General features: G+C 45.6%; 1 long non-coding RNA gene across 2 annotated transcripts; it reads left to right on the forward strand.

The window, feature by feature from the left end:
- The first annotated feature begins 972 nt into the window (after positions 1-972).
- LOC129479216 (uncharacterized) lies at positions 973-5,412 on the forward strand. 2 transcript variants are annotated; one of them, XR_008656607.2, is made up of 5 exons: positions 973-1,421; positions 2,230-2,371; positions 4,055-4,168; positions 4,754-4,968; positions 5,205-5,412. It is a non-coding gene; the product is annotated as an uncharacterized lncRNA (long non-coding RNA). The 2 variants fall into 2 exon arrangements; XR_008656606.2 differs by having other exon boundaries at positions 4,055-4,159.
- The last annotated feature ends 22,432 nt before the right edge of the window (positions 5,413-27,844 follow it).

Genomic DNA, 27,844 nt, shown 5'->3' on the forward strand with positions numbered 1-27,844 from the left:
ACTGCAACCTCCACCTCCCGGGTTCAAGCAATTCTCCTGCCTCAGCCTCCCAGAGTAGCTGGGACTACAGGTGCATGCCACCACTCCCAGCTAATTTTTATATTTTTAGTAGAGACGGGGTTTCACCATGTTGGCCAGAATGGTCTCGATCTCCTGACCTCGTGATCCGCCTGCCTCGGCCTCCCAACTTTTGTTGTTTTTGAATTGCTCTTTATCTGATTTCTTTCCAGGCAGAACAGACTCTTAAATGTTAAGAACATAGGGCTTTCCAGCCGGGCGCGGTGGCTCAGGCCTGTAATCCTGGCACTTTGGGAGACCGAGGCAGGTGGATCACCTGAGGTTAGGAGTTCGAGATCAGCCAATCAGCCTGGCCAACATGGCAAAACCCCGTCTCTGCTAAAAATTAGCCACGGGTGCCTGTAATCCCAGCTCCTAGGGAGGCTGAGGCAGGAGAACCCCTTGAAATCAGGAGGCAGAGGTTGCAGTGAGCCAAGATCACGCCATTGCACCCCAGCCTGGGCAACAGAGCGAGACTCTGTCTCAAAAAGAAAAGAAAAGGACATAGGGCTTTCCGCCGGGTGCAGTGGCTCAAGCCTGTAATCCTAGCACTTTGGGAGGCCAAGGTGGATCGCTTGAGGCCAGGAGTTCAAGACCAGCCATAGCCAACATGGCGAAACCCCGTCTCTAGTAAAATACAGAAAAAAAAAAAAAAATAGCCAGGCGCGGTGGCCGTGCCTGTAATCCCAGCAGCTTGGGAGGCTGACGCTTGGGCGGCTGGGGCGCCAAGAATCACTTGAACCCTGGGCGGAGGCTGTAGTGAGCCGAAATTGCGCCACTGCACTCCAGCCTGGGTGACAGAGCGAGATTCTGTCTCAAAAAAAAAAAAAAAAAAAAAAAAAAAGAACATAGAGCTTCGGAGTCAAGAAGATGGAAATTGGGAATTGGAATTTCAGTAATGGTCTCTCAGTTTCTTAGCCATGTGACCTCAGGGAGCTCGTTGAGCCTGTTTCCTCGTCTGCGAAATAAGGTACTACAATCGGCTTTATGGCGTCACGCAGCAAGAGCATGGGTGACATTTAGGGCAGTCATTAACGCTATGGCAGGAAAGCGGATGATTCGAGCCCAGGGCCCGGCAGAGAGGGCGCCCCATAGCACACTGAGGTCTGAGAGTGCGCGTCCTGGCATCTAATTGAATCTCTACTACGATGTGTGTGGGTTCCAGCTCTCTCAGAAGCAGACCCTGAGAGAAGGACTGATGTGCAAGCAGCTATGTGGGAGCTGATCCCAGGAAACGCCTGTAGGGGAGAGGGAAAGGAAGCCGCCCAAGTACCTGCAGGGACTTCACTGAGAAATAAATGACTGAGGCTTCCGCTGTGGACAACCGGGCTCAAGCCTGTTGGGACATTCACGTCGACTGCTTGGTGAGAAGGAAGCCTGGCTGGCGACCCACGGCTCCTGCCCTGGTTGAGGAAGGGCCGCGCCCCCCACCAGGGGCCTGCAGCCCGAGGCAGAACTGCCTGCGCCCCCGGGGTACTGCGCCCAGTAATGTGTAGGGGCCCAGTTCCCTGCCGGGCTGTGCGACCTCTCCCTGGTATCTCTACACAGTGGCAGACCTACCCGGGCTGCTCCAGTAGACAGCGGGCTCACCTCCATCAGGCACCCATGCGGGTGCCCAGAAAGGCTGTCGAGGGTTCCCTACGAGGGTGGCGGGCCTGGGGGGAGCTGACAGCCGAGGGTGGCCTGCTGCCAGCTGGGGCAACAGGGTCTGCCCAGGAGCGGTCTATGCATGGTGTCTGTGTCCAGCACACTTGCCCTCTTCCAGAACTCTGACAGGCAGGGTCTCACTGCCCGGTGCCACCCCTCCGATAACCATTCCTGGAGAAAAGTCCTGTAAGTATGATCTGTGGAGGGGAGACTTGGCTTCCTGCCAAGCATGTTCTGGTGGGAGCCACCAAGCCTCAAGTTTCCCTCACACACACGCAGCACAATCAGCGTCCTAGCGCCTTAGTCTTAAATAGGAGCAGATAGACAAGGATTACCAGCGCGGGAGGGGCAGACACAGCAGAACAAACAGAACAGAGACAATTCAGGTAGCAAAGTATTCACACATCCTCCTGTGGTTAGATACCATCAGAACTGGAAGAGAAAATCTGCACTCATGAATCGAGAATAATCAGGGACAGAGCTCTTGGAAATAGCCTGTTATTTATTTATTTTTATTTTTTTGAGACGGAATCTAGCTCTGTTGCCCAGGCTGGAATACATTGGCGCGATCTTGGCTCACTGCAACCTCCACCTCCTGGATTCAAGCCATTCTCCTGCATCAGTCTCCTGAGTAGCTGGGACTACAGGCATGCACCACCACACCCGGGTAATTTTTGTATTTTTAGTAGAGGTGGGGTTTCACCGTGTTGGCCAGGCTGATCTCAAATTCCTGACCTCAGATGATCTGCCTGCCTCAGCCTCCCAAAGTGCTGGGATTACAGGCGTGAGCCACTGCGCCCAGCTGTTTTTTTAAACAAAGTTCAGTAGGTAGGTGGGAGACAAAATTAAGGAAATATCAGGGTAAGAGGGATAGAGAGATGGAAACCAGAAGAGAAAATATAAGAAATGTAGAGACTCATTCTTGGCAGTACAATATCTAATAAATTGGAGCTACTTGGGAGACTGAGACACAAGAATCGCTTGAACCCGGGAGGCAGAGGTTGCAGTGAGCCAAGACTGCACCACTGCACTCCAGCTTGGGTGACAGAGTGAAACTCTGTCTCAAAAAAAAAAAAAAAAAAAAATCAGCTTTTTTTTTTTTTTTGATGGAATCTCACGATTATCTATCAAGCAATTCTCCTGCCTCAGCCTCCTAAGTAGCTGGGACTACAGGTGCCCACCATCACGCCTGGCTAATTTTTGTATTTTTAGTAGAGATGGAGTTTCACCATGTTGGCCAGGATGGTCTCGATCTATTGACCTCGTGATCTGCCCACCTTGGCTTCCCAAAGTGCTGGGATTACAGGCGTGAGCCAACATGCCCGGCCCTTTTTTTCTTTCTTTCTTTCTTTTTTTTTGAGACGTTTCGCTCTTGTTGCCCAGGCTGGAGTGCAATGGCGTGATCTCAGCTCACCGCAACCTCTACCTCCCAGATTCAAGCGATTCTCCCGCCTCAGCCTCCAGAGTAGCTGGGATTACAGGCATGCGCCACCACGCCCAGCTAATTTTTTTGTATTTTTAGTAGAGACAGGGTTTCTCCATGTTGGTCAGGCTGGTCTCAAACTCCCGACCTCAGGTGATCCGCCCACCTCGGCCTCCCAAAGTGCTGGGATTATAGGCGTGAGCCATCGCGCCCAGCCAAAAGTCAGCTTTTAATAAGAACAAACCCAGTCTATACTTGTCTATATCAAATAGTCTAAGAATGTGGACTATTTTGTGACAAACATAAGCAAGTCTCAAGGTTACAAGAAAATGGTTCTTGAAACTATTAACACAAGACTAGCCCTTATACTTCTTAACAAAAAGATGTAGCCAGAAGCTTATTTTATGATGATAAGGCACAGAATATGTGTAGATTTAACAGATTTGTTACTAAACTGTTTCTTATGTATCTAAACAGTATCTAATGACTAGCTCAAGTTTGTTCTTTTAAAAGTATCTGTTTTAACAGATTCTCATTCTGTCAAGGTTTTTCATTAAATGCCTCCACTTTGGCTAGATTTTCTAGCCAAGTCTGTCTGCAAGGAAATGAGGCTTAATTCCACCCAAAACACCAGAGAGAACTGATAATCCTAAACTTCCAGAGGAGAAAAAAAACTTCCTCTACTGCAACAGACACTGCAGATAGTCTGCCAAACAGCCATCTTCCCTCTCCTGCCTGTTAACAGAAGCCAGGTTTGGAGGCCTGTAGCACGGCCCTCCGGAGGGAGGAATCACGATTGGGCCAGGCACAGGGGGCTCCTTGGCCAGCTATTGAACTGTGTGGTACAACACAGTCCTGACCATGGAAATTCAGGGAGACGTCTGCTGGGAATGGGGTAACTTTATTGCTTTTCTCCTTGTGACTCAGGCTGTGATGTTTGGAGCTGGCACAGTCATCTTATCTCCTTGAAGCGTAACATCATCAACATGCTGAGGATGGAGGAGCAGAGAGCTGAAAGGAGCCTGGGCCCTGGTGAGCATGGTGAGGTGCCAGTTCAGCCTTGGGATAGCTTAGTTCCAGTCCTCCTACTAAGGAAGCAATCAATGTACCTATACTATTCTTAGACAGATATTATGTTCTGAAGGGAGTCACCCAAACTACGCCACTTTAGCGTAAGGATTATTTTGAGCTGAAGGCAATTGAAAAGCGGCAGACTCAAGAAAAGCTCTCTACCTTTCCCTATCTGCTGACAAAACAAGGCATACATTTCCTGTTGTGAAGGCATCCCCTGATCTCATATCAGGAAGGGAAAGACAACCTTTATTACTGGAGTGGGGAAAGCATGGAGATGAGTCTGCACAAGCAGGCCTATTAAATAATCCTTACCATCAACTGGTGTCCCCCATAAATTTACCTTCCCATAATTTACTGCTCCTAGCAGCACAAATCCTTTTCCTTTGTCCTGTCTCCACAATTTATCACTCTTTGTTAAAATAGCATATAGGCGCCTGGGTCTAGCTTCTCTTTGGGTCTTCACTTCTATTCTATGGAAGCTTCCATGTACATGTAAAAATTAATATCAGACAAAATTTATATTCCTCTTCTACTGTTAGTCTCTTTTGTCAGTTTAATTAGCAGATCCCAACAGCAGAACCTAAGACACCAGAGGAAAAGTTCTTCCTCTTCTACAGTTCCTTGCTGCCCAGGCCATCTTATTTAATAGGCATACAAAGAATCAGAAATAAGAATACCATAAGACATCTCAACAGCAATATGGAAAGTTAGAATATAGCAAAAGGATATCTTCAAAGCTCAAAAAGACTACCAATCACCAGTTGTGGGTAAGAATCCACATTTCCCTCTGTCTTCATCAGTGGCAGCTCACTCTTTTATTTGAATTTGCTTATACCCAGTGAGACTGAGCATTTTATCACAGATACATTGATCTAGTGGATTTCTTCTAGAAACTGTCCATTCATTTGATTTGAATTTCTTGTCTCTTTTCTTAATATGCAAAGCTTCTTTTGTATTCTGATACTACTCCTTTGTTTTCTATGCTGCAAATAACTTCTCCCAGTTTGTGATTTGGACAGATGAGGGTTTGGATTCTGAACATCCCATCTTTGAGAATGAACACACCACTAATCTCAGGCAAGCTACTCAACCTTGTTCTCCACTGTGGACAATCAAGTGATATAACCCAACTCACAGGATTGTTTGGGTCATTAAGTGAAATAAAATGTGTCAACTCCCTATTAGTATCTGGGACATGGTAATTGATTAATGTGTAGAGATAGGTTTAGTGTTATCAAGATTTATAGGCCAGGCTTGGTGGCTTATGCCTGTAATCCTAGCACTTTGGGAGGCCAAAGCGGGTGAATCACCTGAGGCCAAGAGTTCTAGACCAGCCTGGCCAACATGGTGAAGCCCCATTTCTACTAAAAATACAAAAATTAGCCAGGCATGGTGGCAGGCGCCTGTAATCCCAGCTACTCGGGAGGCTGAGGCAGGAGAATCACTTGAACCCAGGAGGTGGAGGTTGCGGTGAGCTAAGATCACACCACTGCACTCCAGCCTGGGCAACAAGAGCGAGACTCCATCTCAAAAAAAAAAAAAAAATTCACGGACTCTTAGAGCAAGAAGGAATCTAAGAAAACATTGAATGTATTGATCATTGAATGACGATATTGAGACAGCACTTATGTTCTCATGTTCTCAGGGCTGTTTTGGGAGTTTTATTCATATTAACCCATTGTTGTGAGCTCAGTACTCATAACAATGCTATGTAATAGAAGAGAGAATTTATTATGGGAATTGGCTCATGTAATTATGGAAGCTGAGAACTCCCACAGTCTGCTGTCTATAAGCTGGAGAGCCAGGGAAATCAATGGTGTAATTCAGTCCAGGTCCACAGGCTTGAGGACCAGGGGGCCTGAGGGTGTAACCCTCCATCTGAGGCTGCTGTCCTGAGAAATCAGGGGGCTGCTGGTATAAGTCCTGGAGTCCAAAGGCAGGAAAACCTGGAGCTCTGATGTCCAAGGGCAGGAGAAGAATGGTGTCCCAGCTTCAGAAGAGAAAGTGAGTTCACCTTTCTTCTGCCTTCTTCTTCTACCTAGACCCTCAGCAAACTGGATAGTGTCCACCCACTTCGGGTGAGGGCATCTTCCTTACTCAGTTTGCGGATTCAAATGCCAATCTCTTCCAGAAACACCCTTAGAGACACACCCAGAAATAATGCTTTACCAGCTATCTGGGCATCCCTTATCCCGGTCAAGTTGACACCTAAAATTAACCATCACATCTCCCAAAGATTGGAAAGAAAGTCTTTTGCAGACGATAAGGAGGAACCACCTACCCTACATCACACATCTGTGGACCTGCTTCTGAGAAGAGGGCCCATAGCTTCCCTCAGGCTCTCAAAGGGAACAAACAAACTGCCAGTCTAAATCCTAGCCCTTCAAAAACCTGACAGATGCAACTTTTCTTTTTCTCTTTTGCAATGAAGAGAGCTCCCTGCACTGCAGGAGCGCCCTGCATGGGTCTTACTTGTGTGGATAAAGGAGAGGCAATAGATGGTGAGAGTCTCTGCATCTTTCCACATCCCAACAGGGCACTCACTAAGCAAGTTAACAGCCTGGAGATTTTAACTGGAATGGGTATTCTCTGCAAATAATTGCTTTGAGGACTTAATGGAGCCCTGCTGAGTCACCAGAATTTGTGTGAGGGTCTCGAATCTGGGCCCTTGTTAAGAACCTTCTTGGCGTTAGTCCTGCCCCTGCCCCTGGGCATGGATTTATGTAAGCCATCCCTGATTTCTGAAGAACTTCAGGAAGAGACAGCCTGCAGCCACTCAATTCACTTCATCTCAACTAGAATTAAGGCTGGATGGCTTTTTTTTTTTCTTTTTTTTGAGACGGAATCTTGCTCTGTCACCCAGGCTGGAGTGCGGTGGTGTGATCTTGGCTCACTACAACCTCCGCCTCCTGGGTTCAAGCAATTCTCCTGCCTCAGCCTCCTGAGTAGCTAGGATTACAGGCACCCACCACCACGCCCGGCTGTGTTCTGTATTTTTAATAGAGACGGGTTTTCACCATGTTGGTCAGGCTGGTCTCGAACTCCTGACCTCGTGATCTGCCTGCCTCAGCCTCCCAAAATGCTGGGATTACAGGCGTGAGCCACCATGCCCGGCCTTGAATAGCAATGCTTTTAAGGTTTACTTCTGTAGAAAGACTTTTCTGAATTAAGCCAATTTAGGTTAAAACTCCATTCAAGGTTTTAACAAAGTATGGTGAACAAATGCTGTTTTAATGCAACACTAATACTCCTTCCTACACAGTTATGCTTAGGTAAGGAAATGCGACTTGTTTAATTTAATCCAGTACCTGGCCTACAGCACTGGAAGGTCTTGAGGGAGTTTGTTTAAGCAATCTTGTTTCTCAAAGCCAAAACATACATAAATTAAAATTCTTTACTGTATTGGGAAAATTTTAACTGATCACATTTTCCTGGTAGTACTATTTTCAAAAGGACAACCATGAAAATATACACAATAAAATTGTGTATATTTTAAATGCCAACAAAATAATCTACCTAACAGCATTCTAATATATAAACAAACAAGTATGTGTGCCCAAGAGGAAACAACTGTGCATTTAGATATGAAGAGTGGGAAAAAAGTATCATGTCTCCTCTACAAAGTAAGATTTTCACTCCATTTTGAGCAGGGCTTAAGGGTTACATTATAAAATATGTAAGAAATAATGTTTATTACATAAAAACTTTAGAAATTCAGGAAAGTATCACATACAAAAATTATCCTTAATTCTACTTCACAGAGGTAACCAACAAGTTATTATTAAGACTTGATAAAAGTAGGCCAAGTGTGGTGGCTCACGCCTGTAATCCTGGCACTTTGGGAGGCCGAGGTGGGTGGATCACCTGAAGTCAGGAGTTCAAGACCAGCGTGGCCAAAATGGTGAAACCCATCTCTACTAAAAATACAAAAATTAGCTGGGTGTGGTGGTGTGCGCCTGTAGTCCCAGCTACTTGGGAGGCTGAGGCACAAGAATTTCTTGAACCCGGGACGAGGAGGATGCAGTAAGCTGAGATGGCACCACTGTACTTTAGCCTGGGTGACAGAGCAAGACTCTGTCTCAAAAAAAAAAAAAAAAAAAAAAGGAGTATAATTAGTGACAGAGTTCATTCAGGAGGTAGGAGAGGAATTGTTTAAGAACAAATGTTTGAAGAAGGTACACTTAACACTTCAAAAAATTATATATACATATGTTTTTACATGTATTTCATTCTATAAAATAGGTATTATTCCCATTCCATCAATGAGGAATTTCTTCTGAATGAATTTCTGCAGGAATCTTTATTAATTGTCCTATTTATAGCTATACTGCATGTGAGGGATAAGAACAATGACAGGCCGGGTGCAGAGGCTCATACCTGTAATCCCAACATTTTGGGAGGCCAAGGCAGGCAGATCACTTGAGCCCAGGAGTTTGAGACCAGCCTGGCCAACATGACAAGACCCCATCTCTACAAAATACACAAAAAATTTGTCAGGCAGGGTGGTGCATGCCCATAGTCCCAGCTACTCGAGAGGCTAAGGTAAGAGAGTTGCTTGAACTCAGGAGGAGGAGGTTGCAGTGAACCAAGATTGCACCAGTGCACTCCAGCCTGGGTGACAGAGTGAGACCCTGTCTCACACACACACACACACACACACACAACCACGATAATAATGATTAACATTTAATGAGCCCTGCAATTTGTCAGGTACTTATTTAACTCAGAAATGAGTATTATTATTATTCCTATTGTCATTGTTCTTATCGCTCATATGCAGTATAGCTGTAAATAGGACAATTCATAAAAATGCCTGCAGAAATTCCTGAATGAATATAAAACTTTTTATGAATAATCAATATAATCATTAAATCCAGATAAAGTATTATTGTAGGCAAGACCCACCGATGGATGCTAATATTGGTGGGGAAAAGTTTGAGGAGAAACAGGATATTTGCATTGTCTTGAAGTAACTCCCTCATTAATAATCACACTGTACCAGTGGAGAAAGCCAGCGGGCACCACTTTCACTGGGTGATGGGGGTTCACATCACCAAGAAGAAGACGTATTGAATGACGAAGCCTTGTGTGGATGCATTGCACTGAGGGCACAGCATTACTTATGCAGTATTCTTTTTTGTTTTTTTTTTGAGACGGAGTCTTACTCTGTCGCCCAGGCTGGAGTGCAGTGGCGCAATCTCGGCTCACTGCAAGCTCCGCCTTCCGGGTTACACCATTCTCCTGCCTCAGCCTCTCCGAGTAGCTGGGACTACAGGCGCCCACCACCACGCCCGGCTAATTTTTTGTATTTTTAGTAGAGACGGGGTTTCACCGTGGTCTCGATCTCCTGACCTTGTGATCCGCCCACCTCGGCCTCCCAAAGTGCTGGGATTACAAGCGTGAGCCACTGCGCCCAGCCAATATGCAGTATTCTTGCTAAAAATGTATAGCCTCTGTCAGATCATGAGAGAACATCAGACGGACCCAGACCAACAGACATTCCACAGCAATAACTGACCAGTATTCTGCAGAAGTGTGTTTGGGTCATGAAAGACAAGACTGAGAGACAGTCTCAGATTAAAGGAGACTAAGAAGCTGCAACAACTAAATGCAAGGGGGCTCCTAGATGGGATCCTGGAAGAGATAAAGGGTATTAGTGGGGAAACTGACCAAATTCAAATTAGATCTGTAGTTTATTTTGCATCATGTCACTGCTAATTTCCTGTTTGATCGTTTTGCCCTGGCTATGAAAGATGTGAACATTGGGAATGCTGGGTGAGGATATGTAAGAACTGGCTGTTCTATCTGTAAAGTTTTCTGTAAGTCCAAGATTACTTCAAAATAAAAAAAATATAAAGGAAAGAAGCAATGGCTACAAGCAGGATGGTTCTTTCCCACTTGAGCCTCAAATCGATCACATGTTCCCCAGACAGTTGTTCTCCAGTTATTGCCACCAATTTGTGATCTGGCTGCTTCTCACAGGAGAAACTGTCGCAGCCCCCAGGAGAACCGTGGTAGGGACTGATTGATTGATTTGTAAATTAAGTACTGGGCAAAATAGGAAAGTGCTGGTTATTAATGATAAAAGAACTGGCTCTTGCTTACCAACAGCTAGCATATGATAAGCAGAAGCTTAAATTCAGGGATCTTCAAAGACACATAGGCAAACTGACCAAAATGTGCTCAGCACTGAAAATGCATGACACCACAGGGCTCTCAGGCTCGTGGAGAGGTTGTGGGGGGCAGCAGGGAATAAACACTCTTCTCCTCCTGAGTTCTGAACCAATTCACAGTACAGTCAGCTAGGGAGCAAAATGGCAGTTTACTAGTGTTTAACCTCACTAGGGAACAGGGTTTTTCCTCTGCTTTCCAATAGATTTTTTCCTAATATTACCCCAGCTTCACCCAATCACAGGCACATGTGAGTAACCACAGCCCCTGAAATGACAGAAGAATACAATGACTATGTCTTAGATAGCCCGTTACTTCCCCAAATCGTGAAAGAGCCAGAAACCCTCTGCTTCTCCTCTCTAGACACCCACCAAAAAGTTCCTGTCTTCCCTTCCACAGGCTGGAGTGAAGGGGAAGAGAGTAGAAATTCCTTATTCATAGGTGAAGGGGTTCAGAATGTGCTGCTCCAAAAGATGCACTGTGACATCAGGATTAATTGGAGTTGATAGCAACTGAGAAGATGCAGATACAAGAAAAACTCTCTGCCCTCCCCCTATTTGCCTAAAAACAGGACAGAAATTGGCAAAGATATCCCCCTTCTCTCTGCTAGGAAGGACAGAAGCTAACCACCAGAGACAATTCTAGATGCTTATCAGCAGGAGAAAACACTAGAGGATCCTACTAACCACCCTTATCTTCCACTCTACCCATAGATGATTTGCCTTTCCACAGTTTGCTGTAACTAGAAGCTCAAAGTCCTTTTCCTTTATCTCATCTCTTCTCTACAAATGTATTGTTCTTTGATAAGGATACAAGCCCACGTTTTCACCACCCCTTTGAGTTACTCATCTCTGAGTGCTCTCGTGTGTGCACGGTGCACATGCTAATAAACTTGCTTGTTTTTCTCTTGTTAATCTGTCTTCTGTCAGTCCAATTTACAGGGCCTCCGCCAACGAACCCAAGATAAGTGGAGAGAAAAGAAAATGTTCCTCTCCTACATGGGCTAAGCTCAGAATGCTGGGAAAAGAGGGAAAATACATTTCCTATAGCCCATACCTAAAAGTCTAGCAAAAGTACATGAATTAAGATTTCCAGGGCCTGGGAGCTGGGTGTGGTAGCGAATGGGGTGTTACCGTTTGATGGGGACAGCGATTCCATTTTGCAAGATTGTAAGAGGTCTTGGAGCCAGGCACAGTGGCTCACGCCTATAATTCCAGGAGTTCAAGACTAGCCTGGGCAACATGGTGAAACTCTATCTCTATAAAATACAAAAATCAGGTGGGGAGGTACGGTGTTTTGGGATGGATGGTGGTGATGGTAGTGCAACAATATGTTTATTTTTTCTTTTTTTTATTTTTTATTTTTAGAGACGAGGTCTTGTTCTGTCACCTTGGCTAGAGTGCAGTGGTGTAATCACAGCTCACTGTAACCTCAAACCCCTGGGCTCAAGAGATCCTCCTGCTTCAGCCTCTCCAAGCTGGGGACTACATGCGTGTATCACCATGCCAGGCTAATTTTTTTTTTGGTATTTTCTTGTAGAGACAGGGTCTTGCCATCTTGCCCAGGCTAGTCTCAAACTCCTGGGCTCAAATTATCCTCCCGTCTTGGCCTCCCAAAGTGCTCGGATTACAGGTGTGAGCCACTGTAATATGCACAATACGAATGTACTTAATGTCACTGAACTGTATGCTTGAAAGTGGTTACGATGGTAAATTTTATATAATGTATAGTTTATCACAATTTAAGTTAAAATTTTTTTTTTTTTTTTTTTTTTTTGGAGACAGCGTCTTGCTCTGTCTCCCAGGCTGGAGTGCAGTGGCACCATCTTGGCTCATGGCAACCTCCGCCTCCCAGGTTCAAGTGATTCTCCTGCCTCAGCCTCCTGTGTAGCTGGGATTACAGGCGCCCGCCACCATGCCTGGCTAATTTTTGTATTTTTAGTAGAGATGGGGTTTCACCATGTTGGCCAGGCTCATCTCGAACTCCTGACCTCAGATGATCCACCTGCCTCTGCTTCCCAAAGTGCTGAGATTACAGGCATGAGCTACCGTGCTCTACACAATTTAAGTTTTTACTTAAGAAATGAAAGGAAATAGTACATGAATTAATAGCATGGCTGCAAATCCATTATGGCTATACTGTATCAATACTATTTGGAAGCCAAATCAAATAGCATCACTAAGTCTAGATTTATGTCCACTCTGGTGAAGAAGTAGAAAATGGTCTCAGAAACTTTCTTTTAGTTAATCTCTCTCCAAGGACTACAGCATAGGGATGATAAGAAAATATTCCTATAAACATTCCTACTTGCTTCAGCAGTAAATGAGAGGATGGTTTGGATTTCTCGATCATGAACAAGGGAAGAAGCTCATTCATGGATCTTAGCAAAGAAGAAGTCGCTGGAGACAGAAGATTCCAGGGAAACAATCCATGACATTGTTTTGTTCTGAGTCAAAGGCAACATCGCTAGACTCAGATAAGTGAATGGGTATTGGCCGAGATGGTGGTGGTTAGGGTGAGAAGGCACCATGTCTCCTTCCCGCAGGCGGCCATGTTTTCTGCCCCAGATCTCATCTTTATTCCTCGGATATGAAGTGTCTTCTCTGAGATGGCTCCAAATGGAACCTGAACCTGTGACCTCCCCACATAAAGACGTGCGTGACACCCATTACACCATCTGGGACTCATAAAACCACATGCTCTGATTTTTCCTGGCTCTCAAGCTGTTCAAAAGCTGAGGGGCAATATTTGGGACCGCTCTGGTTTATTCGTGGACTTTAATTCAAAACACATTTCCACAAAGAGAGGCAGAACAAAGCACAATAGCACTAAAGTTCAATTTACATTCTCAGTCAGTGAAACAAAATGGAAATAGAAAACAGTTGTGGGAGAGTCGTTTCTAACCAAACTACGGCTCCAAAAGCGCCGTTCCTATAATGTCTTGGAGTAAAAGACATTTTAGAAACCGCCAGCAAACACTTAAGTGACCAAAAAAGGAGAGGTGAAGGTTTTCTATTTAAAAAAGTTATTAAAGAGCTGATGATGTCGTCTGATCTCTCCCTCCTAATTTGGCAGATACAAGGTTATTTCCATATTTCCTGATTTAAAATACTTTCCTTCTCTTGACAGTTGTTTGGATCCTGCCAGTCACTGGGAAGCCAGTGCTGTCACGGAAATCCCTGCATACGACACACAGGTTTCCTTCGGTTTGGCGAGACATTCCCAGATGACCGCAGAGCTTGTCTGCCATCACATCTCCGTGATTTCCAGGTACAAATTTGCCGTAGTAAGTTATGTCTGGCTTGTTCTGCAAAAAAATATACCAAGTGCTAGCAGATGGATTCAATTGCAGCCACTATGTCAGTGACATGGTTAAGAAACAGTGTGCAGAGCACGTGCCGTCCTTACGTGATTAGAAACGCTGCAGAGTCGCAATGATAAATAAAGGGGCTCCCTTGACTTAAATTTCAAACTTGATCTCACACAGTCAATCAGCAGCAGAACTAGAAGAAGATGTGTGATTCCAAGTCTTAGGCATTTTCTACAAGGCTGAAAAATGGAAATTCTTCTGGTAACAAGTACAAACCCCTCATCCCCGCGGCCACAGGAAACGCTGGCAGCTCTGCGGAAGGGGCGGGTGGGGGGGCAGGCTGGCCTCATCCCCGGGTCTGTGCTTGCGCTGTTTTCTTCTCTTCCAACTGATGAAATCAGAGCTTCTCTAAAACAGCTCTGAGTCCCCAGGCCAGGTTCTCTTTGCCCACTTAGTGTTGCTTGCTTTCTTTTTTCTTTTTCTTTTTTTTTTTTTTCTTTTTTTGCGACGGAGTTTCGCTCTTGTTGCCCAGGCTGGAGTGCAATGGCAGATCTCGGCCCACTGCAACCTCCGCCTCCCGGGTTCAAGTGATTCTCCTGCCTCAGCCTCCCGAGTAGCGGGATTACAGGCGCCCGCCACCATGCCCAGCTAGTTTTGGTTTGTTTTTTTTTTTTTTTTTTGAGACAGAGTCTCGCTCTGTCGCCCGGGCTGGAGTGCAGTGGCGCAATCTCGGCTCACTGCAAGCTCCGCCTCCCGGGTTCACGCCATTCTCCTGCCTCAGCCTCCGAGTAGCTGGGACTACAGGCGCCCGCCACCGCGCCCGGCTAATTTTTTGTATTTTTTAGTAGAGACGGGGTTTCACCGTGGTCTCGATCTCCTGACCTCGTGATCCACCCGCCTCGGCCTCCCAAAGTGCTGGGATTACAAGCGTGAGCCACCGCGCCCGGCTGTTTTTTTTTTTTTTTTTGAGACGGAGTCTCGCTCTGTTGCCCAGGCTGGAGTGCAGTGGCGCAATCTCGGCTCACTGCAAGCTCCGCCTCCCGGGTTCACGCCATTCTCCTGCCTCAGCCTCTCCGAGTAGCTGGGACTACAGGCGCCCGCCACCACGCCTGGCTAATTTTTTGTATTTTTAGTAGAGACAGGGTTTCACCGTGGTCTCGATCTCCTGACCTCGTGATCCGCCCGCCTCGGCCTCCCAAAGTGCTGGGATTACAAGCGTGAGCCACCGCGCCCGGCCTAGTTTTGGTATTTTTAATAGAGGCGGAGTTTCACCAGATTGGCCAGGCTGGTCTTGAACTCCTGACCTCAGGTGATCCACCCACCTCGGCCTCCCAAAGTGCTGGGATGACAGATGTACGCCACTGCGCCCGGCCATTTAGCGTTTCTTTTGCTGGCTCTTTCTCATAATGTAACTACTCATCTGCAGGCATGCTTCTACTGCCCGGTTGTCAGCTTTCTAAGGATGTGGGCTAGTCCTTACTCATCTTTGCCTCCTGGATTTTTGCTCAATGCTTGGTGTGTAGTCAGTGGCTTGTTAGATGTTTTTTGGAATTAACTGATGCTCTATCCATACTAAATTCAATGACTTTTCAAATCAAAATTTTTTTCAACTTTTTATTTTACTTTAGTTTTTACAGAGATAACTGCCAAGGAAATCTACTTCGAATACATTTAGGTTTTCTAGGAAATGGTTGGAGGCAAAACTTGTTAGCTCCCCCAGAACCCAATTCATAACCCCCAAATCCCTTTCTTGCACTTAGAAGAGTTAGGATAGTGAAATCCTGTCTTCCCAGGCTCCCTTGCAGCTCAGTTTGCCATGTGATTCTGGCATGGCCAAAGATAAATCAGGGAGAGTCCCTTGGGAGGCTTCTTGATGAAGAAAGGGGCCTGTGGGCTTTGCTAAAGAAAGGGCCCTGTGGCCCTTCTCTTCCAGTGAAGGTTGCTGCAGCCACCAGCAGCCACAAGGCAGCAACTATGAATCTGAAATCCATTCCCACCAAGGACAGAGGAGCAAGAAGATAGAAAGGATCAGGATTCCTGAAGGCATTATGGAGCAGCTGAACCTCTGGTAACAACTGCTGCCTCCAGACTTCTTTTTATTTAAGAAAAATATGCCCTTCATTATGTAAACCACTTTTAGGCAGGAGGAGGCCTAATGTCTTTGAATCCTTCCAGTTCAAAAAAATTTCAGAGCTATTGCTCTGAGCAAGCACTGTGCTAGTTAGAAGGGAAATACACAGCTTGACTAAGACTAAGCAAGAGTGAAGATGCCTTTTAGAATTTAGAGGAAAACCTGCTTGAGAGTATTATCACGTTCCCAAGTCTTATTATATATGTGTATATATTTTTTTCTGGTATGATCTCCCAACATGAAACTATGTAAAGTGGACCCTTGAACAACATGGGTTTGAACTGCATGGGTTCACTTATACAAAGATTTTCTTCCGTCTCTGCCACCCCTGAGACAGCAAGACCAACCCCTCCTCTTCCTCCTCCTCCTCAGCCTATTCAATATGAAGACAATGAGGAGGAAGAACTTTACAATGGTCCACTTTCACTTGATGAGTAGTAAATATATTTTCTCTTCCTCATGATTTTCTTAATAACATTTATTTTCTCTGGCTTACTCTATTATGAGAACACAGTGTATAATACATATAATATACAGAATATGTGTTAATTGCTGCTTATGTTATCAGTAAGCCTTCCAGTCAAAAGTCTGCTATTCATGGCTAAGTTTGGGGGAAGTCAAATGTTATTTTGGATTTTCGACTGTACAAAGGAGTGGGTGTCAGCACCCCTAACTCCCACATTGTTCAAGGATCAACTGTATGTATTTTTCTGAACAATAATTTTTAAAAGATTACAGCTTTCATGACACTTTATCCCTGAGTACTTCCTCCCACACTTACAAAAAATGAGGAACTTCTACGACCAATATCATACTTCACAAAGTTAATAATTCCCAAAGATCATCTATTGCTCAATCCATATTTAAATTTTCCCTGGCCGGGCGCGGTGGCTCACGCCTGTAATCCCAGCACTTTGGGAGGCCAAGGCGGACAGATCACGAGGTCAGGAGATCGAGACCATCCTGGCTAACACGGTGAAACCCTGTCTCTACTAAAAATACGAAAAAAAATTAGCCGGGCGAGGTGGCGGGCGCCTGTAGTCCCAGCTACGCGGGAGGCTGAGGCAGGAGAATGGCGTGAACCCCAGGGGGCAGAGCCTGCAGTGAGCCGAGATCGCGCCACTGCACTCCAGCCTGGGCGACACCGAGACTCCGTCTCAAAAAAAAAAAAAAAAAAAAAAAATTTCCCAATAATCCAACTCCAAATTTCTATTTGCTTTTTTAAAAACCAGGATCCAATCACTGCATTATGCTTTAATCTACATTAGGCCCCCACCCCCTTATTTCTTCATGATTTTGGCTTGTCAAAGAGACCAGGCTAGTTAGCATGAAAAGTGTGTGACTTTAAGGATTTTGTCAAATTGTTTCCTTCTTGTGTCCTTTTACCTGTTCCTCTGTTCTTGTATTGTCTGTCAACTGGAAGTTAGGTCTAAAGGTTTGGAGAGATTTAACTTAAAAATATTTTTGGTAACCAGGCGCCATGACTTACGCCTGTACTCCCAGCACTTTGGGAGGCCGAGGTGGGTGGATCACAAGGTCAAGAGATCAAGACCATCCTGGCCAACGTAATGAAACCCCGTCTCTACTAAAAAAATAGAAAAAATAGCTGGGTCTCTTGGCACTCACCTGTAATCCCAGCTACCCGGGGCTGAAGAATCTCTTGAACCCAGGAGGCGGAGGTTGCAGTGAGCAGAGATCATGCCACTGCACTCCAGCCTGGCAACAGAGCGAGACTCTGTCAAAAAAAAAAATTTGGCAAGAACATGGTGGAGATCCTTGTGTGTATTTCTTTCTTTCTTTCTTTCTTTCTTTCTTTCTTTCTTTCTTTCTTTCTTTCTTTCTTTCTTTCTTTCTTTCTTTTTTTTTTTTTGAGACGGAGTCTTGCTCTGTCGCCCGGGCTGGAGTGCAGTGCTGTGATCTCTGCCTCCTGGGTTCACACCATTCTCCTGCCTCAGCCTCCCAAGTGGCTGGGACTACAGATGCCCGCCACCATGCCCAGCTAATTTTTCGTATTTTTTAGTAGAGATGGGTTTCACCATGTTAGCCAGGATGGTCTCGATCTCCTGACCTCATGATCCGCCTGCCTCGGCCTCCCAGAGTGCTGGGATTACAGGCGTGAGCCACCGTGCCCAGCCCCATGTGTGTATTTCTTAGGGTATCTGCTCATCACATGGAGTTGTGTGGAGCTTCACACATCCAAGCGGAGTTGAGCTTCTTGGTCACTGATCTTGTGCCTCTGCTCTCTATCCACAAATGCTCATGACTCCCTAGCACACTGTCTCTGTGCCTGGTCTGATATGACCAGTCATGGTCCCACGCCTCCATGTCTGTTTGTGCTGTGCCCTGTACAGAAGTAATCTTCCTCCTGTAAGCATGGTCTACAGTCATAGAAGCAGTAGACAAGGCTGATGTGATAATAAAAGATAATAAAAAGAGATGCTCTAAGGGATCTACTGTATGCTGGACATTCACTTCCTTACCTCTATTGTGGAATAGTTGTCCAATTTCCCCTTGGTAATCAAAATCAATCACCCCAGCCAACACTAGCTCTTTTTGCAGCATATTGATTCAGAGGCATGAGGAACCCAAAGTGGCCAGGTTGCAGTCAACTTCCAGTTCAATTGAACCATTGTTTTTGTCCTCCCACTGAAACTAAGATTTCTAGGCCAGTGGAGCATAAAGTCACAGGACCGGGAAGCAAAACTTTTGCTAGTGGGTCACTAGCGGTGATGGTGGGTGGTACCTCTCTTATTTCCACCGCTTTATGTCTGGACCTATGAATCCTGGCTATGGGAGAAACAGCACCATAGATTAGATGCTGATTTGGAGCATATCCAACCTCCTGGGAAACCTTGCCCCAGCCCTGCAAGGTACTGCTACCTAACTGGCACTGTAACTGAGTTTTCAAAAGGCCATTTCACTCTCCTAGCAAAATTGCTGCTTTAGGATGATAGAGAATATGGTAAAACCAGTGAATTCTATGAGCACTGACCTATTGCCACACTTCTCTCACTGTAAAGTGAGTTTCTTGATCAGAAGCAAGGCAGTGCGGCTGACGGTGGATAAGGCATTCTGTGACTCCACAAATGGTGGTTTTGGCAGAAGCATGGTTAGCAGGACAGGCAAATTTGTATCCAGAGTAAGCGTCTGTTCCAGTAAGGACAAAACTCTGTCCCTTCCATGATGGAAGTGGTCCAATGTAATCAATCTGCCACTAGATAGCTTGCTGATCCCCCTGGGTGATCATACTGGGGGCTCAGTATTGCTCTCTGCTCCTGTAGATTGAGCACTCAGTGGAGGCTGTACTCAGGACTTCCAGTGCTGCTGGGTGTGCTTTGCTGCTTGGCATATGACTCAGCAGATCCAATGGTGTTTGAAATGCCAATGGCAGATAGGAATGCTGTTGGAACCCTTGGCAGGCCTGTATGGGTGAATGGCAGTACAGGCCTTTACCTTTTAGAGCAAAGCCATGCCTCCTCAACAGATAACGACTCTCCTTTGTAAAACAGCTCCTGTGCTGCTGAGCCCGTGCACAATCTCCATCCCTGCCACCATGGCCACTTTGTTCACAAGCCCACTGGGCCATAACAGAGTGGCTGGGGGAAGAGACTGACTGATATCCACAGAATGGATTGTCCTATTCACCCGATTATTAAAGTCCTTTTTGCTGAGGTCACCCTTTGATAAGCATTCACATGAAGCACAATATCTTTGTGTTCTTTTCCCAGAGAGGTCTATGCACATAGAGCTTCCCCAAATTTTCATGTCATCAATTTTCCAATCATGTGCCTTCCAGATATCTGATCATCCAGCCAAACCATTGGCTACAGCCCATGAATCAGTTTGTAATTGCACATCATGCCATTTCTTCTTCCAGGCAAAGTGGACAACCAGGTAAACTGCTAGAAGTTTGGCTCACTAGGAGGATTTCTCTTCACCACTGTCCTTCAGGGCTGTCCTGGAAAGGGGCTGCAGTGCTGCAGCTGCCCACTTCAGAGTGGGGGCTGCATATCCCGCAGAACCTCTGTAGTCCAGGACTGAGTGTTTTCTTCCTCTGCCAGTGATTACCGGGAACTTACTTGTGAGACCATCAGTGCAGGCTAGGAGAGAGGAGGCAGTGTAGCAAGGCCACTTCACATAACGTACTTGTGCCTTCAGGGCCTACTTGGGTCTGATCATGTATATACCACTTCCATCTGATGATGGAGTGCTGCTGTGCACACCCAACTTCATGGGTTGGTGGGTCACATACCACCCAGTTTATGAAGGGCGGTGCAGGTGGCCTGGTAACTTGATGGCCCATGCTTGAGTGTTCAGCCTCCAAGACCCAGTAACAGGCCAGGAGCTGTTTTTCAAAGGAGAGTCGTTATCTGTTGAGGAGGCATGGCTTTGCTCTAAAAGGTAAAGGCCTGTACTGCCATTCACCCATACAGGCCTACCAAGGGTTCCAACAGCATTCCTATCTGCCATTGGCATTTCAAACACCATTGGATCTGCTGAGTCATATGCCAAGCAGCAAAGCAACTTGAGCAGCAGCCTAGATCTGTTGCAGAGCCTTCTCCTGTTGTGGGCTTTAAGCAAAACTAGCAGCTTCTCTGGTCACTTGGGAAATGGACTGGAGTAACACACCCAAATGAGGAATATGTCGCCTCCAAAATTCAAAGAGGCCCATTAGGCACTGTGCCTCTTTCTTAGTTATAGGAGAGGCCAGATGCAACAGCTTGCCTTTCATATGAACACTTTAACGTGCCTCCACATCACTAGATGCCCTAGAAATTTCACAGACACAGAAAGCCACTGAAATTAAAAAAAAAAAATTATTTCCCATTCTCTGACATGCAAATGACTTACCAATAAATCTAGCGTATTTACTACTTCTTGTTCTTAGATCCTGTCAGCATAATGTCATCAATGTAACAGATGAATGTTTATGTCTTCTGGAAGGGGAAGGCAATCAAAATCTCTGTGAACTGATTGTGACATAGAGCTGGAGAGCTGACACACTCCTATCAGTGTAGGTGTATTGCTTGCCTTGCCAGCTAAAGTAAACTGCTTCTGGAAGTCTTCACTAACAGAGATGGAGAAAAAAGCATTTGCTGGACCAATAGCTGCACACCATGTACCAGGGTTTGTGATAATTTCCTCAAGCAATGAAACTACATCTGCTACAATTGAAGTCAACACCTGATTAAGTTCACAATAATCCATCCACTGTCGTTCTCCAAAATCTGTCTGTCTTCTGCACAGTCCAAATAGGTGAGCTGAATAGGTTTATGGTGCATCCTTAAGTCCTTGATGGTGACACTAATCTCTGCAAACTCTCCAGAAATGTGGTGCTGCTTTTGGTTTACTATTTTCCTAATCAAAGTAGTTCTAGTGGCTTCCACTTGGCCATTCCCATCATAATAGCCACTCTACTTGGTCAGGGAACAAATGTGGGGATCCAACCAGCTGCTGAGTATATTCATTCCAATCGTGCATCCTCAAACTAGGAAATCACAACGGGGTGAATTCAGGGACCTGCTGGGCATGGGGAGTGAATGATTATCGGGAGATTTTCTTTTAAGGGACACAAATTTTGTTTTTGTTTTAGTTTTATTGAGACAGGGTCTCATTCTGTTGCCCAGACTGGAGTGCAGTGGCATAATCTCGGCTCACTACAACCTCTTCCTCCCAGGTGCAAGCGATTCTCCTGCCTCAGCCGCCTAGTAGCTGGGATTACAGGTGCGCGACACCATGCCTGGCTAATTTTCGTATTTCTAGTAGAGACGGGGTTTCATCACGTTGCCAAGCTGGTCTTGAACTCCTGACTTCAAATGATATACCTGCCTTGGCCTCCCAAAGTGCTGGGATTACAGGGGTGAGCCACTGCAACCAGCCACAAACGTTTTAAAACTAGATTGTGATGATGGTATATTCATAACCTGGTGAATATATTGAAAAACATTACATTGTATACTTTAAGTGAGTTTTGTATATGTTAATTATATCATCAAGCTGTTTTTTTTTTAATTTAAGTGAGTTGTTTTCCTCCAATTCAAACTTAACTCCATATGTACTTTTCCCTTAGAGACCTCTGTTTTTTTTTATCTGATTTCATTTTCCTTTTTACTCACCTAATCAAGAGGGGGCATTTAAAAGATTCTGCAAAGTCATGGGCTGAAAAGAAAGAATTATTAACTTTGCATAATGATGATATTAAAGGTGATTTTTATTTGGGGGTTATACAAATTTTCTATAATTAGTTTTTTCTTTTTACTATAAACATACTGATTTTTTTTTTTTTTTTTTTTGAGATGGAGTCTTGCTCTGTCGCCCAGGCTGGAGTGCAGTGGTGCGATCTCGGCTCACTGCAACCTCTGCCTCCTGTGTTCAAGCAATTCTCCTGCCTCAGCCTCCCAAGTAGCTGAGATTACAGGTGTGCACCACCACGCCTGGCTAATTTTTTTTTTTTTTTTTTTGTATTTTTAGTAGAGACAGGGTTTCCCCATGTTGGCCAGGCTGGTCTTAAACTCCTGACCTCAGGTGATCCACCCACTGCAGCCTCCCAAAGTGCTGGAATTACAGGCATGAGCCGCCATGCCTGCCCATACTGATTTTTTCTATCATAAAATAGCCTTCCAGCATCACTTTTACTTTTCAGCTTTCTTACTATTTCTGCTTTGCCTACCCATATAGGGGAGGAAACCCTTATTTCTACCCTCTCAGGTTTTGTGGCTGGCCCAAGAATTCAGCTGACATAGATTAACAGGAGACAAGCATACACATTGGTTTAATATTTTAACATGTGCACAGGAGTCTTCAGAAGGAAAACAAAGACTTGAAGAAGCCATTAGGCTCAGAAGTATAGACACCATTTTACACACAGAATGGTAAATTATGGGCACGTGACAAGACAAAGGGCTTGGGTTAGGGACAGTAAATTGTGGGATGGTGACTGGGAAATATATGAGGAAAACCAATAGGGGATAAACATTATTTTTGTAGGGCTTGTTTGCACAGGTTCATTCTGCATTGACTCCCAGTCTCTGGTGACATGAATGTTCTCTTCCTGGTATAGGGAGGGCACCTTTCTCATGGGGAATTTTATGACCTGGTTTTAGGTAGAAAAGGGCAGGGCAGAGAACCCTGTCTGCATCTGTTTCTGATGTGCTTTCAGTTCAACGAAATCAATATGCCAAAGACACATATATTGGGGTGGCCAGTTCTGCACCCCTTCACCCAGCATCCCCACATCCTCATCATGGCTGAGCTGTTCCTCATTGTGGACTTGGTGGCACTTACCTGTATGTAATTTTCTTGATTTTCTTTGTGACTGAGGCATGAGTTTTCTTTTCTGGAAATATCGGATAGATGATAACATATCCATTAGAATACTGTTGGCTCATCTAAGCGATGAAGGTAACTGTAAGTGGAAGGCGGGTTAGGTTCCAGGTGTGGTTGATGAGTGGCTCAGCTATGCCATCAGTGACTGGGGAGCTTTCTCTCCTTGTCCTCTGGCAGTTTGGGTGCTGGCTTTTCTCTGGCAAGCACAGTGGGGCAGCAGGGCAAGGCCTCACATTCAGCCATGACAACATCTAGAAGGACATATTCCAGAATTCCTCACTTCCCAGCAGACTCTTCCTTCACCAGTTAAGGGAATGGAGTTCCATTGAGGGGCGGGGCGGGGAGAGCATGGAAATGGGAGTGGGTCAGTTCTCCCTGCCTTCAGTCTGTAGGAAAGAAGACCTGAAAAGCAAACACAGAAACAAACCAAGGTACTGGAAGGAAGACAGAAGGTCAGATGGATGCTGGGTGGACAACCAGCTGTGCCCAGCAGAGCCGCCCTCGCATGACTGCCAGGACTTGGGTCCAGCAGGCAGAGAGCTTTCCACCTTCTCTCTGCCTCCTGAGGCCCCCTCTTGTACACACACACATTCATGTAGTTCTGTATTCCAGGGGGCACTTGCTGGAGCTGATTAACTGATGTAACCCATCACACTTCTGAGCTTTCAAGATAAAAGAGACATTTGCGGCCGGGTGCAGTAGCTCACGCCTGTAATCCCTGCACTTTGGGAGGCTAAGGCAGGTGGATCACCTGAGGCCAAGAGTTCAAGACCAGCCTGGCCAATGTGGTGAAACCCTGTCTCTGCTAAAAATACAAAATTAGCTGGATGTGGTGGCGCACACCTGTAATCCCAGGTACTTGGGAGGCTGAGGCAGGAGAATCCCTTGAACCCAAGAGACAGAGGTTGCAATGAGCCAAGCTCACAACATTGCACTCCAACCTGGGCAACAAGAGGGAAACTCCATCTCAAAACAAAAAAAAAAAAACAAAAAAACAGAGACATTGCATTGTGGCTAGACACAGAGTAAGCCCAGGTCAGTGCGTGTCTTAAAGCAGTCTGTGATCTGTGACTATCAGGGCAACTGTCAGGCATGACATGATAGGTTGCATAGATCTTTTTTTTTTTAATTTTTAAATCGTGGTAAAATATACATAACATAAAACTTACCATCTTGGCTGGGCACAGTGGCTCACACCTGTAATCCCAGCACTTTGGGAGGCTGAGGCGGCTGGATCACTTGAGGTCAGGAGTTTCAGACTAGCCTGGCCAACATGGTGAAACCTCATCTCTACTAAAAATACAAAAATTAGCCTGGTGTGGTGGCACATGCCTGTAATCCTAACTACTCAGGAGGTTGAGGCAGGAGAATCGCTTGAACCTGGGAGGATGAGGCTGCAGTGAGCTGAGATTGCACCACTGCACTCCAGTCTGGGGGACAGAGTGAGACCCTGTCTCAAAAAATAAAAAATAAAAATAAATAAACAATAAACAAACAAAACCTTACCATCTTAATCTTTTTTTTTTTTTTTTTTTTTTTGCAATTGCAAGATTTAATACAGTGAAAACAGAGATCCCATACAAAGGGAGGGGACCCAAAAAGGGTAGCTGTTGCTGGCTCGAATGCCTGCTCGAATGATTTATATCTCAATCATTGTCCCTCCCACTGTGCTCTCAGGCGATAGATGATTGGCTATTTCTTTACCTCCTGTTTTTGCCTAATTAGCCTTTTAGTGAGCTCTCTTTACTACCTGATTGGTTGGGTGTGAGCTGAGTTGCAGGGCCTGTGTTTAAAGGTGGATGTGGTCACCTTCCCAGCTAGGCTTAGGGATTCTTAGTCGGCCTAGGAAATCCAGCTAGTCCTGTCTCTCAGTACCCCCTCTCAATAGGAAAACCCAAGTGCTGTTGGGGAGGTTGGCCGAAGACCACTCTAACTGCTTCCTGCTGAATTGGGGCGTAGTAGGGCTCGTGCAGTCGAGATTTCCTCGGGAGGGGCGCCTTTGATGTCATCAACATCGGAGCATGGGCTAGCAGCCTGATCCAGGGGTCCATGGTAGATCTTAGTCATGGACTGCATCTGGGGCTCCATTTGAAGAACCATTTGTAGCTTTACAGCTTCGATTCTGGAAGAGACAAACTTAACAAGGAGGTTAAAGATACAGGATCCAAAGAGGAGTAACAATATTATAGCTGCTAGAGGCCTTAAGAAGGGGAGAATCCAGGGCATCCATTGGCTGAGGAGGCCCCAGGGTCCGGTGTTTTGAAGCTCCTCTGCTCTATGTTGTATTCAATCTCAAATTTCTTTAACTTTCTCAGTGATGATTCTGGATTGATTAACATAATAACAGCATTCTTCCCCTAAAAATAAACAGGTTCCCCCTCTTTCGGCAGTTAGCAAGTCTAAAGCTCTTCAATTTTGAAGGTCTACTGCTGCTAGGGATTTAAGTTGATCTTTCAAGGTGACCAGGGAGTCGATGACTGTTCTATGTCACCATTTAGTTCTTGAGATAGTTTGCCATAGAAATGAGTAGAGGCTGTAATACCACCAATGCCAGTACCTAGTCCACCTAATACTCCTGCTCCGATAACAAAAGGAAGAATGGGTACTCTTTTTTTTTTTTTTTTTGAGATGGAGTCTCGCTCTGTCGCCCAGGCTGGAGTGCAGTGGCGCAATCTCGGCTCACTGCAAGCTCCGCCTCCCGGGTTCATGCCATTCTCCTGCCTCAGCCTCTCCGAGTAGCTGGGACTACAGGTGCCCGCCACCACGCCCGGCTAATTTTTTGTGTTTTTAGTAGAGATGGGGTTTCACCGTGGTCTCGATCTCCTGACCTCGTGATCCGCCCGCCTCGGCCTCCCAAAGTGCTGGGATTACAAGCGTGAGCCACCGCGCCCGGCCAAGAATGGGTACTCTTTGGTTGTGGGGCTTAGGTACGACATAATTGTATAAATCTTGTTTAGTGTAGATGGTCATACGGGGCACTAAGAATGAGAGGAAGCACATAGATTCCGAAGAGCTATTCAAACAACGATAGGCTGGATATGTTCCTCATTGAGGGCCCTGGTGCCTTTGGATAGTTTTAGCCCTAAGTATTTAACCTGCTGTGAGCAGAGCTGAGCCTTCGGTTTGGAAACCTTGTAGCCACAGGTGGCGAGGAAATTTAAGAGCACTTGGGTGGTTTGATGGCACAAGGTTTCTGAACGGGCAGCTAAAATTAAATCATCCATGTATCGAAGGACAAGAGTGTCCAGGTATGAGAACTGGCTCAAGTCTTGGGCTAATGCCTGGCCAAATAGATGGAGGCTATCCCTGAACCCTTGGGGTAAAACAGCCCAGGTGAGTTGAGAGTTTGGGTTAAAAGGATCTTCAAAACATCTTAACCATTTTTAAATGAACAGCTCAGTAGTATTAAGAACATTCACATTGTAGGCCGAGGCGGGCAGATCACGAGGTCAGGAGATCGAGTCTATCCTGGCTAACACAGTGAAATCCCATCTCTACTAAAAAAAAAAAAAAAATACAAAAAATTAGCTGGGCGTGGTGGCGGGTGCCTGTAGTCCCAGCTACTGGGGAGGCTGAGGCAGGAGAATGTCATGAACCCAGGAGGCGGAGCTTGCAGTGAGCCGAGATCATGCCACTGCACTCCAGCCTGGGCGACAGAGTGAGGCTCTGCCCGCCCCTGCCCCAAAAAAAGAAGAATATTCACATTGTTGTGCAACCATCACCACCATTGATCTCCAGACTCTGTCTTGCAAAACAGAAACTCCATTCCCATTAATCACCAACTCCCAGTCCCCTTCCTCCAGCCCCTGGAAACCATCAGTCTACTTTCTGTCTCTATGATTTTGTCTGAGTACCTCATATGAGTAAAATCATACAGTATTTGTCCTTTCATAACTGTCTTACTTCACTCAGCATGATGTCCTCAAGGTTCATCTGTGTTGTAGTGTGTGTCAGAGTTCTCTTCTTTTAAGGCTGAACAATGTTCCAGTGCATGGATAGATTACATATTGCCTATCCCTTCATGCACTGATAGACACTTGGGTTGCTTCCAGTGTGTGGGTCTTTAACCAGCTGATTGGCCCTGAGGATCCATGCTCCAAATTCTCTATAAAGACTGATGGTTAGCTGTCTTACTTTTTTTTTTTTTTTTTTTTTTTTTTTTGAGGTGAAGTCTTGCTCTTGTCCCCCAGGCTGGAGTGCAATGGCATAATCTCAGCTCACTGCAACCTCCGTCTCCCGGGTTGAAGCGATTCTCCTGCCTCAGCTGCCCGAGTAGCTGGGACTACAGGTGCCTACCACTACAACCGGCTCATTTTTGTATTTTTAGTAGAGACAGAGTTTCACCATGTTGGCCAGGCTGGTCTCAAACTCCTAACCTCAGGTGATCTGCCTGCCTTGGCCTCCGAAAGTGCTGGGATTACAGGCGCCCAGAGTGCTGTGTTACATTTAAAGACTACCAAAAGGGTAGGTCTCAGACTTTCCAATGGTAGCTTGTTTTGAATTTAACACAGTTTCCAAATAAATTACTTTTTTTTTTTAATTTGTTCCATTTTTTCCCCCTGGCTTGTCACTCTGGAAGTAAAGAAAAACATTTCTGCTCACTTCCCACAACAAACCTTCATGCTCCAAGAATGAGTCATCACATTTCTGGATGGAGCAAAGACGCACAGACAGTGAAAGTATGCATTTAGTCTTCCAGTGAGAG

This window comes from Symphalangus syndactylus, chromosome 3 (assembly GCF_028878055.3).
Source record: "Symphalangus syndactylus isolate Jambi chromosome 3, NHGRI_mSymSyn1-v2.1_pri, whole genome shotgun sequence".
Lineage (NCBI taxonomy): Eukaryota > Metazoa > Chordata > Mammalia > Primates > Hylobatidae > Symphalangus > Symphalangus syndactylus.